Below are 20,995 nucleotides of genomic sequence, written 5' to 3'. Positions count from 1 at the left end.
GTGGTACTGGCATATAATTCCTGTGATAGTGCCGTATAATTCCAGTGGTACTGACATATAAATCCAGTGTTACTGCCGTATAATTCCAGTGGTACTGCCATATAATTCCAGTGGTACTGCCGTATAATTCCAGTAGTACTGCTATATAAATCCAGCGATACTGCCATGTAAATCCAGTCCAGTGATACTGCCGTATAATTCCAGTGATACTGCTGTATAATTCCAGTGATACTTCCATATAATTCCAGTGGTACTGCCGTATAATTCCAGTGGTACTGGCATATATTTCCAGTAATACTGATGTATAATTCCAGTGGTACTGCTATATAAATCCAGTGATACTGCCATATAAATCCAGTCCAGTGATACTGCCGTATAATTCCAGTGATACTGCTGTATAATTCCAGTGATGCTTCCATATAATTCCAGTGGTACTGCCGTATAATTCCAGTGGTACTGGTGTATATTTCCAGTAATACTGCTGTATAATTCCAGTGATACTGCCGTACAATTCCAGGGGTACTGGCGTATAATTCCAGTGATACTGCCGTAAAATTCTAGTGGTACTGGCGTATAAATCCAGTAGTACTGTCGTATAATTCCAGTGATACTGCCATATAATTCCAGTGATACCGTCAAATAATTCCAGTGGTACTGCCATATAAATTCAGTGGTACTGTTGTATAATTCCAGTGAGACTGCCATATAATTCCAGTGATATGGCCATATAAATCCAGTTAAGTAGTACTGCCATATAAATCCAGTCCAGTGTTACTGCCGTATAATTTCAGTGATACTGCCGTATAATTCCAGTGGTACTGGCGTATAAATCTAGTGATACTGCCATATAAATCCAGTACAGTGGTATTGCCGTATAAGTCCAGTGGTACTGTCCTGTGCTGTATATTAGTTACTCCATTTAAAGGGGTTATTAATATTTAATGCAAATAATTTTTGCAGGCTTTGCCGTGTGTGGTTTAGGGGCACGCTCTCCTGTGCCACCAATATTGTGTGTGTATTACATCTGGGCAAATTCCAGCGTGTCCCCTGTTGTTTGTGCCGCACACTTGTGTCACTTAGCTTAGTCATACAGCTACCTCATTGCACCTCTTTTTCTTCTTTGCATGATGTGCTGTTTGGGGCCTAGTTTTTTTTAAGTGCCATCCTGTCTGCCACTGCAGTGCCACTCCTAGATGGGCCAGGTGTTTGTGTCGCACACTTGTGTCGCTTAGCTTAGTCATACAGCTACCTCATTGCACCTCTTTTTCTTCTTTGCATAATGTGCTGTTTGGGGCCTATTTTTTTAAATCTGCCATCCTGTCTACCACTGCAGTGCAGTCCTAGATGGGCCAGGTGTTTGTGACGCACACTTGTGTCGCTTAGCTTAGTCATCCGGCCACCTCGGTGCAACCTTTTGGCCTAAAAACAATATTGTGAGGTGTGAGATATTCAGAATAGACTGGAAATGAGTGGAAATTAATGTTATTGAGGTTAATAATACCGTAGGATCAAAATTACCTCCAAATTCTGTGATTTTAGCTGTTATTGTTCATAAATTATCCAGATCCAAAGCCAAATCCAAAAGACAAAAGGGTGGTTTTTGGCAAAACCAATCCAGATCCAAAACACAAGCATGGAACCAGAACCAAAACTAAAACACGAAAAGTGCCCGCCGCACATCTCTTATTAAACATTGTGAAATGGGGTGAACACTTCACCAAGCCTTTCATTATTACCTTTGCAGCAAGGCAAGCCTTGTAATGGGCAATTGATCCATCTGAATTTAGGTTTTAACAGAAAATCCATTTGTTTTTAATTGTTTTCCGGTGGATGCCATTTCCTTATCTTCATAAGCTGGTTTTCAGGGCTACCCACATGTCCCCTGCTGATGCCTTCCCTTGATAGATAATGGAATATACTTGCTGTTTTACAGCTACGCTAATGGCTCTATCTACCTCTTTGGCATTTAGGTTGTCTGCTGGATTGATTATGATCTTCCATAATGTCTCATGCTTTAACTGCATTTCTATAACAAAGGCCCTCATTCCGAGTTGATCGGTCGCAAGGCGAATTTAGCAGAGTTACACACGCTAAGCCGCCGCCTACTGGGAGTGAATCTTAGCTTCTTAAAATTGCGACCGATGTATTCGCAATATTGCGATTACTAACTACTTAGCAGTTTCAGAGTAGCTCCAGACTTACTCTGCCTGTGCGATCAGTTCAGTGCTTGTCGTTCCTGGTTGACGTCACAAACACACCCAGCGTTCGCCCAGGCACTCCCACCGTTTCTCCGGCCACTCCTGCGTTTTTTCCGGAAACGGTAGCGTTTTCAGCCACACGCCCCTGAAACGCCGTGTTTCCGCCCAGTAACACCCATTTCCTGTCAATCACATTACGATCGCCGGAGCGAGGAAAAAGCCGTGAGTAAAAATACTTTCTTCATAGTAAAGTTACTTGGCGCAGTCGCAGTGCGAACTTTGCGCATGCGTACTAAGCGGATTTTCACTGCGATGCGATGAAAAAGAACGAGCGAACAACTCGGAATGAGGGCCAATTTTCTAAGTACAGTACAGTAGTACTCTTAAGTACCTCCAAACCAACTTGAGAGTAGATTGTTAGTATTCCTACAATCAATCTATTGTAAATCAAAGGTATCTTTAGTTATCAATTCACATTTGGCATTCAAATTAGGGAATAATTGGTTATATTAAAAATGTTGTGGTAGCAGTGAAAAAAATAAAAATAAATGTATATTATTAAAGTTTAATGTCTCATGACTTTACTTGCCTTTCCTTTAGCCAGTTGCATGGTCCAACACAGTAAGTTGGAGACATTCTATCACTGCATTAGCATAAAGCCAGAAATAGGGTACTATCTACTACTATAACATGGGGCAGCTATGGGGTCTATCAATGAGAGGAAGTCTCGACATTGTGTGTATATATTATCTGCTTTTCTGAGCATGTGTATGGGCCAGAAAATGTGCACTGGAGTCCCATTTGGGCTTTCAGTTCCACTGTGACAATTCACAATAATTAGGACATTTAAACTGAAATGCACCACCAGCCCCCACTAATGCACAGAAGTAGACAGCAGGAACTGTCTTAGCTCTTAGCAAATATACATAGCCACTTCAACCCCTCCCCCAAAATTAGCTATAGACAGTGCTATTTTTCTAGGAAAATAGGTTCAGGAACTTTTGATGGGGATGTGGGTGGAGCTAGCAAAGGGGTGGGGCATCAATTAGTGTATAAACTTTTTTTTAAAAACAGTTTAGGCTATATTGGTGGTGCCCCTTGATGGGATAAACATATTGAAGGGAAAATGAGTGCATACTGCATGCACCACAAAAAAGTATATGGTCTCATAAGGAAAGGTTATATTATGCCCCACACAGGAATGCTCCTGACACCATATTAAGCCCCAAGCAGTAATGTCTGACAGCATATTATGCCCTGCATAGTAATGTCCAACACCATATTATACCCCACACAGTAATGCCCAATACCATATTATGCCCCATGGAGATAGATGCTGGTATCTTTCCCTATGTTGTTGCATTTCTGCCACCTACAACCGGCTCCTCAGATCTTCTGTGCAGCACAGGATGCAGAGCACAGCACCAGGCTTGCTCTTGGTCAAGGGGCTGGCTGCCCGGTGTCTCCAATGGTCCCAGCAGGTTCTACTCTGCCTCTTCCTGGACACAGTGTTCCCCGTTCTCACCCAGGGTCCTTCTCAGATCCTTGAGCCAGGTATTTAAGGGCAAAGGGTTTCCTTCCTGCTTGACCCTGAGCAGTCTTGCCAGGGGACTCCTCCTTCTTCTCCATTTCATCTTTCGCTGTTCCGCCTCACGATATCCTCTGTTCTCCTCTTCTGCAATACCTGTCCTGTCATGCAATATCGCGGGTGGGCTCCCTTTACCGGGGTCCTATCCTTTTCCTCCTGGGTTGGTCTGGAATTTTTACTGGAGGTCCTTACTCCCCGCAGCAGGGTGTCTTCCACTGTGCCTACAGGTATATCGGACCAAGCCAGTGCTTCTCCAATGCGCTGCATGTCCTTAAGGAGTCTCCTATGAAGTCCTTATACTCAGGTTGCTCCTCCGGTCCCAGAACTGCTGCCTCACTACTCCATCAGGTTCCTTCAGGGGCTCTGGGTGGTCAGGCAGCCCTCTGGGCAACTCCTCTCTGTGCAGGGGTTCTCTACTCCGTGGTGCCGGTTCTGACTCAAAATATCTCCAGCCAGGCTCTCTATCTCTTTATGGAGTACAGAGTAGAGCTGCCCAGGAAAATGTGTTGGGACAGGGCAGGGAGTTTAAAAGTGTCAGTGTCCCCATTGACAGTAGGTTCCAGACCACTGTTCCTACTGATGTCATTTTGCACAGGACTTTCAGGAATGCCGTTCCAGCTAAAATATAGCCCTGGCTATGAAACACAATATTAATTTGGATGACCTTTTCTTGTTGGATGTAGATTTCAAAACAGATATCAGAATGTAAGTTTTAGAGGTTCAGTAGTAATGCCTAAAATACTGTATTAACTGATACTACTACTGAATAGACTTATTCTTAAGTCCCAATCTAAGAAGATAATATACCAAGGTATATAACAAATGTTGCTTTTATCACCAGCTGCTAAAAAGATCAAGCTGCTGCTAATATAGGGGTAGTTAGGCCCTAGGTATCAAAAAACAAGCATACAGCAAATAAAAATGCGCTTATTGATCAATAATCACTACCAAGATTCAATAATAAAAAATATAATTAATTTAATAAGATAAAAATGGTCTTCTAAAGACGTACATAAAACCACGTCGTTCAATGGGTATTCAAAACAGCAAAGTTGCAATTGTCCGTTCCTTTTAGGATACCTCCTTGTCGGCCATAGGAACCGGTGGATGTATTCCAAAAGATCTGCGTCCTATTGCAGGAGGTTGGTCTGGAGAGTGCTGATTATGTTCCCCAAAGAGGTGTGCAGTTTACTAACGTGTTTCGCCGCTCCTGGTAGCTTTGAATACATCCACCGGTTCCTTGGATTGTACTTTCAAGTGTCAAAGCTCTTGTGAGGACTCTGGACGCATTACTCCCAGTATATGCAACCCTCCAGTGACTCAGGTACTCATATCCCTGGACTTTCAATATAAACCGGGACTTTGCAATACGGCGGACAAGGAGGTATCCTATTAGGAACGGACAATTGCAACTTTGCTGTTTTGAATACCCATTGAATGAGGGGGTTTTATGTACGTCTTTAGAATTCTATTTTTATCTCATTAAATTAATTTATATTTTTTATTATTGAATATTGGTAGTGATTATTCATTAATAAGCACTGTTTTATTTGTTGTATGCTTTAAATCCCAATCTATAGGTTTTCACTGTTTTTCAGCAGCTAGTCCTAATAGTGCAGCATGGCCAAATCAGTCAGTCAGTCTGTTATATCTGCAATACAAGTTATCAGTTCCGCACCAACTACACAACATAGAGCTTGCGTACATATAAATAAATATATATAACCAATATGGACAGCATTGTTATTTACCAATTTTACAACACTTTAATTATTGTTGGTGCTCCCAAAAAACTTTTTGTAGATAGACTACAGGTATATGGGGAAAGAAAAGACAAAAGATTCCTTTTTGGGAGCACTCTTCTACGTAAATTCATATGGATATAGTAAAAATATGAATCTTGAAATAAGCAGTGTCTTGATGAGTCGTCTAAAACATAACGCTTATTCTGTTTATGTCAACATATATATATATATATATATATATATATAAACAGAAAAACAGTGATATGTGCAAGGTGATAAAGGCACCAGCCAATCAGCACCAATATGTAAATTAACAGTTAGGATCTGATTGGCTGGTGCCTTTATCACCTTGCACATATCACTGGTTTATCACTTCCTTATGCCTTCTCCGGGTTAATACATCCGCCCCTATGTATTCTTTTCAATGTGCTGGGTTCCCCCCCTGCGTGACTAAAATTGGGGTAGAATGACACACACAGTCATGCTCCTACAAACATCATACTGAAGGTGTACACACAAATATGGGGCGTGGCCTTGTTCCAGGTAGGCGACGCACCATTTTTGCGTGTGCGTCTTCTGCGCGTGCATGATACTGGCTCTTTAGCTTGACTACAGATATTTTTTGGCTCTTTGCCTCTGACTTGTTGGCCACCCCTGGCATAGAGGATCCTTCATTATTGACACTAGCTCTAATCCTGATCACCAGGTAAGTATTTTTTACATATGTTATTGGATACCTAATAAGCAATGGATGAATGTCCTGGCTGCTACTACTACTACTACTACTACTACTACTACTACTACTACATCAACTACTGTTTTTATGTCCAGTGTACTAAATGTACTGTACTGTACTGGGTCTTCTGGTTGGTGTCTTTGGTATTTAAATAAGACTTGATTTGTGAGCTCATTATCTTCTTACTTTGCAATTGTTGCGATTCCTGTCCGCATTTTACATTTACCCTTTTTATATATTTAGCCTATGCAATAACTCACAGGCTACTAATAAGCATGGGTCCACATCGGTGCAGATTGGACATATAAGTCTTTGCATAACTGCATAGAAAGCTTTTTATATTAAGCCTAGGCCAGTCTAACTAATACAAACATTTAATAAGTACTGGAAGCCTACATTTATTCTTGTATTCTACCAGCAATTAAAGAAAGTACTATAGTAATTGACAAGCATCAAAAAGCTCAGCTTTTAGTCGCTGAGTAAGTGGCCATCATGCTTTGCCGCAATAGCTGCATTATTAAGAAAAGTCAAAGGTGCAGCTGGAGAAATCTCTGATTTCTCCATGGACTGCCTTTTAGCAGTAAGCCGTAATAACCTCATTTTTTTTTCTGTAAAAGAAAAAGAAAAAGGGGGTTATCACCACTTGATACATTTGCCGTCACCTTCACCCTCTTTTCTATTAGAAAAAGTTTTTTTTGCTTTAGTATATAACATTGATCTGTGACAGCATTATGCTGCTTCTCCATTAGAAATATTTTCAGGATGTGTGTCTACTAATCGAATAAGCAGATATCACTATGAACATCTATCCATTTATACACGTGGTTCACCATTCTATGGAATTTCTTTCCATTCAGTTTGGTCAATCTTTCTCTGCTAAAAGTAGCTACTGTACACCCAATTTCTTGCTGAAATTCCATTTGTTAGAATACTCACAATACATTTCATATTAAAATTAAGATATGTTACATTTCTTAATATACTGCAGTCTAAATCATTGATCATTATATATCATTTCCTCCTCTTTTATCAAAGTAAAACCATTATTATTATGATTAATACTGTACTCATCTCATGAATTTCTCAAACATTCACTTGTAGATAACTTTATTGCAAACCTCATTACACCTCTTGATTTATAACATTTTCTCAAGCACAATAATATATAGATCCACAGTAAAATACTATCTATAATAATTACTCCCATAATTTAGCACTAATAATTTAAAAAAACCTAAATTTCAAATGTTTGCTACTATTAAACTCCCCTTTTTTTCTAACTATTTACAATATTTGCGTCTATATATTTAATATTGTCTAGGATAGGTTATGACTTATCAACCCCCCCACATACAAACTTTACTTGCAAATAAAAAATGTAAACCCTTTTTACTATTAAGCATCATTTTACCAGCTACAAATTATTCTATTTTACCCAATACCGTGTACAGTATTTACTACTTTCAATTATAACTACTAGCTAAGTTTGCACTAATATTAACAAACTACCACTTTGTGAAATAATCTTACTTTTTTCCTTTAGCGGTTAAATATTTTTAAAATTATCTTCTTTCAAATATACGCAACTCCATTCATGTTTAGCTAAACTCTTTAACCATAATATGCTATGATACTTATTTTTTGTAATTCCTAATCTTCCTATAAAGAAAGTAGAAGAAAGGCATATTGCTAATAAAACATAACTTTGAATACAACTTCCTGATCAATCTTGTGCCACTTGTAAGCATTTCCTCATTCATACAAAACATGCAAATAAGGGGAGGTTTGTATATGTTAAGTAAGATACATACATCATAGTTTAAAAAATAAATAAAATTACATGAAATGTGCTTTTAAAGATTCATATAAATTTCAAATATGTTTTTTTCAGAAACCTTTTTTAACACTTGCCTTTCATAATACTTTAAAATAAAATAAAATATAAAATATAATAAAAAATATACCGTATATACTCGAGTATAAGCCGACTTTTTCAGCACATTTTTCTGTGCTGAAAAAGCCCCCCTCGGCTTATACTCGAGTCAATGGCTGCAGCAGACGCCGTGGGCTGTGTGGGCGTCCGCTGCAGCCGGCTCCAGGACAGACACTAGAGGTCATTATTGACCTCTAGTGTCTGTGCGCGTTGCTATGGGAGAGACGTCATGACGTCTCTCCCATAGAGATGATCGGGTGCCGGGGAGCGGGCGGCCGCACAGAGCGGCGGCCGGACGGAGCGTGCGGCCGGATGGAGCGAGCGGACGGACGGAGCGGAGCAGCGCAGCAGCAGAAGAAGCGGTCGGGAAGCAGGAGCGGGGCAGTGGTAAGTATTGTTTTTGTGTGTGTTTGTGTGTTTGTAAGCGGCGACGGGGGCACTGCAACAGGGGGCAAAGAAAGAAGGGGGCACTGCAACAGGGGGCAAAGAAAGAAGGGGGCACTGCAACAGGGGGCAAAGAAAGAAGGGGGCACTGCAACAGGGGGGCAAAGAAAGAAGGGGGCACTGCAACAGGGGGCAAAGAAAGAAGGGGGCACTGCAACAGGGGGCAAAGAAAGAAGGAGGCACAACTACTGGGGGCAATGAAAGGGGGCACAACTACTGGGGGCAATGAAAGGGGGCACAACTACTGGGGGCAAAGAAAGAGGGGCACAACTACTGGGGGCAAAGAAGGGGCGTAACTACTGGGGGCAAAGCAACGGCAGCATGTTTTTATCTGGCACTGTGGGGGGATATCTGTTACTGGGGGTATATGTGGCACTGGGGGCACAACACTAGCAACAAGCATTACCCCCTGGCAACAAGCATAACACCTACCGCATGAAACCCCTGGCAACGAGCATGACACCCTGAGCATGAACACCCCTGGCACCGTACATTTCCCACCCTAGGCTTATACTCGAGTCAGTCATTTTTCCCATTTTTTTGTGGTAAAATTAGGTATCTCGGCTTATATTCGGGTCGACTTATACTCGAGTATATACGGTAATAATAATAAATATATATATAATATATATATAATAATAATAATAATAATAATAATAATAATAATAATAATATAAAAATATAATAATAAAATATAAAAATGTTTCTTCTCTTCTTGTCACCTACAGGTAATTACAATTGACTACAACCACCAACATATTCTGCTGCACTATATCTATATATGCAAAGCTAATTTGCTAGGTAATTACAATTGACTACAACCACCAACATATTCTGCTGCACTATATCTATATATGCAAAGCTAATTTGCTAGGTAATTACAATTGACTACAACCACCAACATATTCTGCTGCACTATATCTATATATGCAAAGCTAATTCTGCTAGGTAATGCAAATTGAAACATTATTGCATAGAATGTGATTTTGAAGTACTTTTTTAAGTTTTGAATGATATAGACCCAGTTTAATCTTTGTGGAATGCCTGGTTGTTGTTTTTAAGGTAATTTATTGCCTGGCATTTGAGGGGGTGGGGTGTGGTTACAGATTTCAATTATTGGTTTCACTTGTAATAGTCTTCTACTTAAGTCCAATGGTGTAGGCTGTTCAAAGCCGTTTGGCTGTGCATTTATTGATCTAAGCGTGCATTTTTATCAAAGCATGATAAAATTGACACATAACAGCAGCGTTCAATCAGCGTTCAATCGAAGTGAAAAAGAAGGAAAACAGAAGCACACCAATCAAACACAACAAAGAAAACTGAAGAACTAATAACAAATGTGAGTCACTTACTCCTCAGATCACTCACCTCCTGATTGTTGCATCTGATTAAATAGCACGGAACAACCTTACTTGGACATTTCAAAAACCGTCCAATTCACCTACAAATGCTTGTATCTGTATTATTGTAATTTTGTTTTTTAAGCACAGCTGCACCAATGCAATTTTACCTGCAAACACTTAAAAAATCTAACAAAATTAACATTGCTTCTTAAACCTCTCACAATCCTTTCATTTCTTACACTCCAAATACATTTCTGCACCCACTTTATCTACGCTTTTGACTAATTTCATACTAAATCTACACCCCTTGAGCCTACACTGCTTTTCTCACCTGCATTTCTGCAATTCTCCTGCTCGGATTCCCTTACAGTCTCCTCTCCTACTTCCACTTTCCCTCAACCTATTTACCTACTTAACACTATGTCAAGGCTTTCTTATACTCCCCACATCACTCAGTGTCTACCTAATAATGTATCTTTATCCTTCCCCCCTAGTCTCCTACACCTCCTCCTCTCTCCCCTCCTCTGTCTCCCCTCATCCCTCTGTTTCCTTCCCCCACCTTTTCTGTTACCCCACTTTCATTTACCTCTGCCCCATGGACCTGCTACCCTACAACTCAGCCCTGCTCCCTCTCTCCCTTCCCTGTCACCTGCCCACACCCCCATCCACATCACACTGACCTCCCTCCCTGCTCACCTCCTGCAGTTTCCCCTCCTAGCTCAGGCACCCGTACCATCACTACTCTCTCATCATCCCTGCCCTCAAAGTTAATCCCACCTCATCGCTACAGCAACCCTGAATATCTCCTTCACATCTCTCCCACAAACTCATACCCCCTATCCTGTGCCCTCTGGAATGCCAGATCTATTTGTAACAAACTGGTCCCCACTCATGACATTTTCATTTCCAACTCCCTACACCTACTAGCCATTACTGAAACTTGGATTACGCCCTCTGACACTACTTCTGCTGCTGCTCTCTCTGCTGGGGGCCTCACATTCACACACACCCCCCGACCTGGGGGTCGCCATGGGGGTGGTGTTGGGTACCTTTTACCTTCTAGTTACTCCTACCAACTCCTACCACCAGAACCATCCCTTATATTCTCTACATTTGAGGTCCACTCCATACGCCTCTTACAACCAGTCCATCTTAGAGTAGCTGTCATTTACCGCCCCCCTGGCACTGCTTCCAAATTCATTGACAACTTTGCTTCCTGGCTTCCTCACCTCCTCTCTTCTGACATTCCCACCATTATCCTAGGCGATTTCAACATCCCTATTAACATCCCCACACAATCCCCTGCCTCTAAACTCCTTAACCTCATCTCTTCACTTGGTCTCTCCCAGTGGACCTCCTCACCCTCCCATGTGAATGGGAGCTCACTGGATCTGGTCTTCACTCACCGCTGTGATATTTCTGATTTTTCCAACTCCCCATTTCCCCTCTCTGACCACCACCTGCTCTCCTTTAACCTATCTGTCTCGACTTCCCCATCTCTACCTCCTAAGGCTACCATCACTAAGCGTAACATTGAAGCTATTGACACCACATTCCTTTCCTCCCTGTTTGACTAGCTTCTCTCTCCTATTCTCTCTCTCTCATGCCCTGAACAAGCCACTTCCACATACAATGCTTCCCTTACTTCTGCTCTTGATTCTGTTGCTCCACCAACCACTATTCACCCTCGCAAATTAACACCTCAACCCTGGCACACCAAATGCACCAGATAGCTGCAAAAATGCTCACGTACTGCTGAGCGACACTGGAGGAAATCACGCTCTAAGGCAGACTTATGCTCTCATCCTTCAGTGCTGCCCTTTCTCTTGCTAAACAGTCATACTTCAAGAACCTCATCTCCTCCCAGTCTTCTAACCCCCGGCGACTCTTTGCCACTCTCAACTCACTCCTCTGCCCAGCTCCACCTCGTCTCCCTTCCTCACTCTCTGCTCTTGACTTTGCCACTTACTTCACATCCAAAAATGACTCCATACGTCAGGACATCACATCACACCAGACCATCAGTAACCAGCCTTCTCCCATCCCTTACCAACCCTCCCCATCCCTCACACCAACTCTGTCATCTTTCTCCCATGCATCTGGAGAGGAAGTCATGGCCCTCATTCGTTCCTGTCCCCTCCCCACCTCCCCACTTGACCCTATCCCCTCCCGCCTCCTCTGCTACCTCTCTTCTTCTGCTTGTTCCCATCTTTCCCACCTTCTCAATCTCTCCCTCTCATCAGGCACTGTCCCCTCTGCCTTCAAGCACGCACTCATCTCTCCTATTCTTAAAAAACCTACCCTTGATCCAAACACTCTCTCCAACTACCGACCCATCTCTCTCCTCCCTTTTGCCTCCAAACTCCTTGAGCATATTGTCTACAACTGCCTTACTTCCTTTCTTTCCTCACACTCACTGCTTGACCCATTCTAGTCTGGCTTCCGTCCTCTCCACTCCACTGAAACTGCCCTTACAAAAGTATGCAATGACCTCCATGCTGCTAAATCTAAGGGACACTACTCTCTACTTATTCTACTTGATCTCTCTGCTGCTTTTGACACTGTGGACCATCCTCTCCTACTGCAAATCCTTTACTCCATTGGTCTGCGTGACACTGCCCTCTCTTGGTTGTCATCCTACCTTTCTGACCGTTCATTCTCTGTCTCCTCTCATGACTCCACCTCCCGCTCACTTCCACTAACTGTAGGGGTACCCCAAGGTTCTGTCCTTGGTCCTCTTCTCTTCTCTCTCTATACGTCCTCACTAGGTAAGCTCATTAGTTCTTTTGGTTTCCAATATCATCTCTATGCTGATGACTCTCAAATCTATCTTTCCTCTCCAGACCTCTCCCCTACTCTCCTCACTCGTATCTCCAACTGTCTCTCTGCTATCTCTTCCTGGATGTCCCAGCGCTTTCTTAAACTTAACATGTCTAAGACCGAGCTGATCATCTTCCCTCCCTCCCGCATAACCTCACCTCCTACAATCTCATTATCTATTGATGGCACTACTATCTCCTCTACCCCCCAAGTGCGCTGTCTTGGAGTAATCCTTGACTTCTCCCTCTCCTTCAAACCACACATTCAGCACCTCTCACAAACCTGCCGTTTTCATCTAAAAAATATTTCCAGGATCAGACCCTTTCTGACCCAGGATGCTACTAAGACTCTTATGCACTCACTGGTCATCTCCAGACTGGACTACTGTAATCTCCTCCTGACTGGCATTCCTGACAATTACCTCTCTCCACTCCAATCTATCCTCAATGCTGCTGCCCGGCTCATTTTCCTCACCAAACGCACTACGTCCACCTCTCCTCTCTTACTAGACCTTCACTGGCTCCACTTCCCTTTCAGAATCCATTTCAAGCTTCTCACACTTGCTTACAAAGCCCTCACCCACTCCTCTCCCATCTACATCTCTGATCTTATCTCGCTTTACACTCCCACCCGTCCTCTTCGCTCTGCTAATGCTCGCCGACTCTCCTGCCTACGGATTACTTCATCCCACTCCTACCTCCAAGATTTTTCACGTGCTGCACCACTTCTCTGGAATTCCCTACCTCTCCCCCTCAGACTCCCCACCTCTCAACAAAACTTCAAATGGGCTCTCAAGACCCACTTCTTCACCAAACCCAGCCAAAATCTCATCCTAAACCTCTGTTCCACGCTCTCTATGTACCCCATCTGGCTCACCCCTGTCTGTCTACCCCTCCCCTTTAGAATGTAAGCTCTCACGAGCAGGGCCCTCTTCCCTCATGTGCTTACCCTTTTCTTACTTTAATAATCTTCAGATGCACCAAATCCAGCAGTCTTCTGCCACCTGATACTTATTCCAGTGTCATCTGCTGATGTAGCTATGTTTATTTACCCTGTACTTGTCCTATATTGTCGTCAACTGTAAGTTGCTGTTTTCCTGTTTGATTATTTGTTTATGTACTCTGTAATTGGACGCTGCGGAACCCTTGTGGCGCCATATAAATAAAGGATAATAATAATACCTTTAACATTAACTTTTATTTTCTGTTTCATATGTAATGTGTATCATTGGAAACATTACCTCTTTTGAATAGATACATATACACATACAAAATAATTTGTTAAATTAGAATGCTACTTAGCCATCAATAGATCATCAAAACTAAATATTTCAAAATCTATTTTAACTGTTTATCCTCTTGATCAAATATAATCATTAAATAAATGATGAATGAATTATTGATCAGTAAAATTTTAGAAAACAATTATCCAAAAATATGAGTACTATAGATGAATAAATATAAAACATTGTCATTGGTCTGATGAAGAATAAGATGGGTTGTGTGTCTAGTTGAATTGTTCAACAGCATACTGTAAGTAATTTCAGATTCCCGTGGCACATCCAACATCTATCTATCTATCTATCTATCTATCTATCTATCTATCTATCTATCGAACCAGACCATGCGCTCTCTAATGGTCAACCAATTGTCTGTGGTGACTGGCCACACCCCTAAGCATGGGCCCTACCACTGCATTCCACCAGAGGGCCCTTCTGCCCCAGTCTAACACTGCATCCAACACAGACTGTGAAGCAGATGTACTAAGCATTGGGGGATGCTAAAGGGGAGAGAGTTAAAGTATCAGCCGCTGTCATTTTTTAAACAGTCTGTAACATGTAACTTTATTTCTCTACACTTTATCACTCTCCAACGCTTAGCACATCTCCCAAGTAAAACAAAAAGCAGTATCAATTCTTATCAGGAATTTCTGTTTTAATCATTTTACAAACATCCATATTAATATATTTATTCTGATTATCTTATTCCTGTCAGTAAATTCCTAACACAAAGTCCTGTAATTTAGCTAGCTACTCTTGTTACTATGCAAAATGCTATTTCCAGCAAATTTTATTTAATTACTGTCACTTGTAAGTACCATACAACTAAATTCATCATAATAAGTTTTCTTCTGAACTAACAAATATGAGAATCAATTTTGAAATTCACCTTGAAGCATTGTTTATCTAATGATATGTTTACATAAATGGGGCCAGCTGTAATGCAGTGCGAGACAGCAGGAGCTCCGAGATTCTGAATAAAATTGTATGTTTTTTTTTTTTAGCAGATCACATTTATGAGGCAGTGCATCTCGCACTGCATTACATCTGACCCATGATATGTCATTACACGGAAACATAGAGTTTGACGGCAGATAAGAACAACTTGGCCCATCTAGTCTGCCCCTTTTTAAACCATATTGTTACTTCAAACCCTATTTGATGATCATTTCTTTGTAAAGATATCCCTTTGTCTATCCCATGCATGTTTAAATTGCTCTACTGTCTTAGCCGCTACCACCTCTGATGGGAGGCTATTCCACTTGTCCACTACCCTTTTCCTCAAGTTACCCCTGAACCTACCTACCTCCAGTTTCAGTGCATGTCCTTGTGTTCTAAAACTTCTCTTCCTTTGAAGAATGTCTCCCTCCTGTACCCTGTTAAAACCCTTGATATATTTGAAAATGTAGATCTTGTTTCCCTTTTTACTTCTCTGCTCCAAAATATACATTTTAAGATCTTTTAGTATTTCCAGGTAAGTTTCATGATGTAGTCCATGCAGGCACAATTTTAGTTGCCCTTCTTTGTACCATCTCTAATGTATTAATTTCCTTCTGTAGAAATGGCCTCCAGAATTGCAAGAAGTATACTAGATGAGGCTGTACCAATGACTTTGTACAGTGGCATTATTGCTTCTCTCTTTCTGCTGCTGATTCATCTCCCTACGCAGCAACCAAGCATCTGACTTGCCTTCCTCATTGCTTTGTTAAATTGCTTCCCTGCCTTTAAGTCACCTGAAATAGTGACTTCTAGATCTGTTTCCTCATCAGTTATTTCCAATATAGTGCCAGTAATACTATGTTTAGCCTTTGGATTTTTGAGACCCAATGGCATTATTTTGCTTTTATTGGCATTAAACTGTAATTGCCATACTCTTGACCATTACTCTAGTCTACGTAGATCCTCAGTCATTTGTTTTGCCCCTCCTGGTATGTCTACCCTGTTACCTACCTTTGTGTCATCTGCAAAAAGCATACTTTCCCTTCAATACCATTCGCAATGTCACCAATAAAGATATTAAAAAGCACTGGTCCAAGTACAGATCCTGGGGTACTCCACTGGTAACATTTCCCTCCTGTCAATGCACTCCATTTACTACAACTCTCTGTTTTCTATCCTGCAACCAAGATCTTATCCCTTCAACCATTTTAATATCCAATCCCATGCTTACAAGTTTATACAACAGTCTACAATGTGGGAAAGTGTCAAAAGCTTTACTAAAGTCTAGATAAGCTATAACTATGCCCCCCTAATATATTACCTCAGTCACCCAGTCAAAAAAATCATTAAGATTTATTTAACATGTGTCCCCCCCAGTAAATTCATACTGTTTGGGATCCTGTGAATTGCTGGATTTGATATAATCTACATCTGTTACTTTTAAGAGTTTTTGCATCAATTTCCCTAATACTGATGTGAGGCTCACTGGTCGGTAATTGATTGCCTCTTCCTTGCTGCCACTTTTGGCAGTGGGACTACGTTAACTCTTTTCCAGTCCTCTGGAATTACTCTTGTAGCTAGTGACTGGTTGAATAATTCTGTTAATGGTGTTACCAGCAACCCTTTAAGTTCTTTTAATATCCTTGGATATATCCCATCTGGTCTCATTGATTTATGAACTTTTAGTTTTAAGAGCTCTGTTAAGACCTTCACCTCTGTTAAGATACTTGTTTCATCTTCATTTTTCTTAATATACTTTCAACTTAACTGTGGCCCCTTCCCCTCTTTTTCAGTAGTGAATTCTTAGCAAAAATAAGTATTAAGATGATCTACTATTACACTGTCTCCCTCAACAAGACTCCTACTCTGTCTTTAGTCTTATTATTCTGCCTTTTTGTTTTTGTCCTTTCACTTATATAGTATATCTAAATGTTTTGTCTCCTGTGACTAATATCACCCATTTTACTTTTGTAACTTAGTAAAACCAAAGAGAATTTAGCAAAACAAAGAACACAATGTAAAAAAATTCCTTAATAGCCATAAAATAAAAATCCCAGTTCAACAGAATATGCTGTCATATAAATGACAAAATGAACCCATAGAATGTAAAGAAGACTTTTTCTATCTTTCAGCAGTTACTTTATATGATTAACCCAATTCAATGGGTAGTTTTAGTATAACAATATATCTTTCAATAATAAAATATTTGGTTGTCTCATAACCCCTTCAGTGATGACTTTATTTTTACTATGTCACACCTCCAAGGGTTGGTTTTTAAATTAACTACCTGCTCTTTTCCAGGGGTGTCATGCACTGGGTGTCATGCTCATTACCAGGGGTTTCATACTCTGGGATCCATGCTCATTGCCAAGGGTAATGATTGTTGCCGAGGGGGTATATTTTTGCTGGCGGGCATTGAAACCATCTTGCCCTCCTCCCTTGTACTTCGCTCAGGGGGTGGAGTTTTGTGGAATGATGCAGTTGCATTGTGACATCACGATGCAACTGCATCATTTTGCTAAATTCCATCCCCTGAGTGAAGGAGGAGGGAGGAGGAGAAGTGGCATATCCCGGAAATCTTCCAGTATTGCCAGACTTCCCAGTGCAGCTGGCCCTGGAGATCTTATGGGCATGCCACTTAAGGGGTTAAAGGACCCAACAGGTGTGCCCCATCACTTTCCTTTACTTCTTTTATCAATAAGTACTAATATAATATTTTCTACTGCTTACTGAAACAAATGTCTGCCCTTAGTGATTTCACTACAGCTTATTCTGGGATGTAGTAAGGATCCTGGTGGTTGGGATCCTGGTGGTCAGAATACCGACGCTGGGATCCTGACCTTCAAAATGTCCATGAAACCCATGAAGTGGGAATAATACCTGTGACGAGTGCAGTGAGCCACCGGGCCCACAAGGGGCTTTGTTGTGCTTGGCCCCTGCTGACATTCTGGCGGTCAGGATCCCGGCTTGAGTATTCTGACCATCGGGATACCGACCATCGGGATCCCGTACCCAACATTTTCTTCCATATAATATGCAAATTTAGCTACAATTAATTGTATCGAATTATTAAATATATCTTTTGCGTTAACTATTCAATATTAGATAATTTAATTATCTTCTTGTTTTCCAGCATCAGAATACCATATTCTCTTACCACTACCAATTATCCAAAATGCTTGGGATCATAAGTATTTTTGATATCAGATTTTTCTGTATTGTGGAATATTTGCATACTGTAATGAGATATCGTTAGGATGGGAGTCCAAACACAGAATGCATATGAACGTTATACACACAGCGTAAAGATAATTTTATACAATATTTTCAAGATGTTTGTGTATTAAACAATGTTTGTGTAGACTGAAGCAATAGAAAGCAAAGGTGTCACTATCTCAGTCACTCATCAAAGATTCAGTATTTTGGACTATTCTGTATTTCAGAATTTTACATAAATGAGACTCAACCTGTACAGTTGAGGATTTACCACAAAGCAACCAAAGTGACTGCTTAGGGCCATGTTGGTCCCAGTGAGCCCTGATTGTCCCAGGGGCCTGCTGACAAGGCTTTATAAAGGGCATTTCTGGCAGACCAAGATCTTCACCTAAATTGTCTGAGAGTAGGGTGGGCTGAATACTCCCAGAAGGCTGTCAGTGATTAGACAGCTGCTGGATGCCGGCAACAGTGCATGTCTGTGTCTCGAGTCTTGCAGTACTGTTCATTTGACCAGTCATGACACACGTGTGTATGACATCAAATGCTTAGAAAGAGGAGCTGAAATGTGCACAGAAAAAAAATGAGGTCTTCCAGTGTACTTTTTTTAAAGTATTTTGAAAAATCTTATATAACATCCACTTACTTCAAATTCCAATCAGATAGGAGTGGGGGATGGGAAGGGGGGAGTGTTATTTTAAGTACAGTGTCTAACATCCACCCAATACAATCATGGCTCTAGGGGAGGCACACATTAACTGGTGATATATATTAAGATGGTTTTATACTCTATTTTCAGTACTTTGGTGTATAGGAGATGTCTGCTACAATCAATGGGGCACTGACAGGGCTGAACTGCCCATCTGACACCTCTGGAAAATGCCAGAAGGGTTAATGGTCTTGTGGACTGGTCCTGTCACACATAGAGGCTGGAAGTCTGCACACAGCACAGTCTCTGGCTCTCTAGTCTAGCTGCTTCTCCGCCCCCTTGCCTGTCTCCATGGAAATGGAGGCACGCCGTGAGTCCTCAACCCCTGGCTCGCGGCATGCCCCCGCCCATCTCAATGGAAACGGGGGCATACCACATGTCCATGCCCTCTGACTCACGGCACTCCCCCATCGGTAGTGTCCGCACGCCCCATTTCACAGCGCGTGTGCCCCAAATGCCAGGCCCGATTTCGGCCCCCAGTCCGTCGCTAGGCACTGATATAAAATTAATAAGAGTCACACTGACTAAAGGGTGTAGTAATGAGTATTACATGGGATGGGGGACCTACCAGGCAGCTACAATCCGAAAGGGGGGAGAGGCACTCACAAATAATGCAATAAACAACAATGTAATTGGGTGTAATAATTATTATAAGGAATCACTGCCATCCCCCCACCCACTGATTGTAGCATGTCTCCCATCCCCTATTAGCAGGTTCCCCATCCCGTATAATATCCACTATTAGACCCCTCAGTTAGTGACTGTATTGACAATGGGCGTGACTTAAACTTTGCTGTTCTGCGTTCAGATAGTCATCGCCCCCGGTGGCAGTGTAAATTTGCCATGCAAGTCTGTGATTACATGTGTATGCCGAGCTGCAAAAATCCAGTGTCTGCAGTCTTTGCGCAACCCAGGACTTACTCCTATAGTGCGATGTGGAGAGGCTGATTGGGGCCAGAGCTGACGTCAGACACTCCCAATAAATAAAACTCACACAGTTTTAACTATCAAAACTCAACCAGCTTTAACTGTCAAACCTGTATCAATATCAAGCGCACTTAAATTAATTTTCCACAGATCGGAACCTATAAAAAATATATAATGCAGCTCCCAATAGAGTATTCTGCAATACTCAATAGTTATATATAGGAAAAACACAGGAATGTCACAAGGAAGCGCATACATAAATTAAATTCTTATCTAATATTTAAAAATATTTATTAAAGTTATCAATTGTATATTTATACACAACACAATTATGCTAAAACTTTAAAACACACCAATATCAGTGCTGCAGGATGAAAGTCCATATGACTAAATTGTTACTAGTACCGTCCATAAATATGCATGTACCTCTGGAGCTCCAATTAAGAATGTTCTTAAGCACACTCAGTGCTATTTTTATAACTCCCGGTAAAGGACTGGTTATTTTATAATTAGTCACTTTGTTATTTTGTGCCAATGGACCAAAGAGATGTTTCTATACAACCAAAGAATTCACAGTGTGCCTGCCGCGTGGCAGCCAATTACCCCTTCTCTCCCCACCGCCAATGATTTTTGCTCACCACAGCCATGCAGTATGGTTTCCGTGCAGCTTACACTTCAGCAGATTGAGCCGGAGTTCTTTAGTGGGAGCTGCGGTGACAGCAGCGTCCACGGGGGTGGGGTGCACACTTCCAAAGGTTGTTTAAATAGTTGATCCAAGACATCCTCTGGCATAAATATAATCTGGACAACCTGCAGGTGGTTTTGTAGAATCCTTGACGCATTTCTCCGTGCTTATGATCTCACGGTTTCATCAGAAGGTATTGAGGTGTTAGGTTGTCCATATTTAAATATCAGGTAACCAATCAGTGAAAAGCAATAATTAGAGGTTCACAGGTGTGTAGTTCTTTTCCGAACATATATTAATTCCAAACCATGCAATACATGCATACAGCATAATTTCACACAATAAAACTATATAAAAATAACAATAACATATGGCAACAGCCTGCTTATAGTCGTTGCAGGAATACGTTTTAATAAAATGTTAATTTCATTTTATT

The sequence above is a fragment of the Pseudophryne corroboree genome, chromosome 6 (assembly GCF_028390025.1).
Source record: "Pseudophryne corroboree isolate aPseCor3 chromosome 6, aPseCor3.hap2, whole genome shotgun sequence".
In the NCBI taxonomy this organism is placed as follows: Eukaryota; Metazoa; Chordata; class Amphibia; order Anura; family Myobatrachidae; genus Pseudophryne; species Pseudophryne corroboree.
This window is presented reverse-complemented; position numbering follows the sequence as displayed.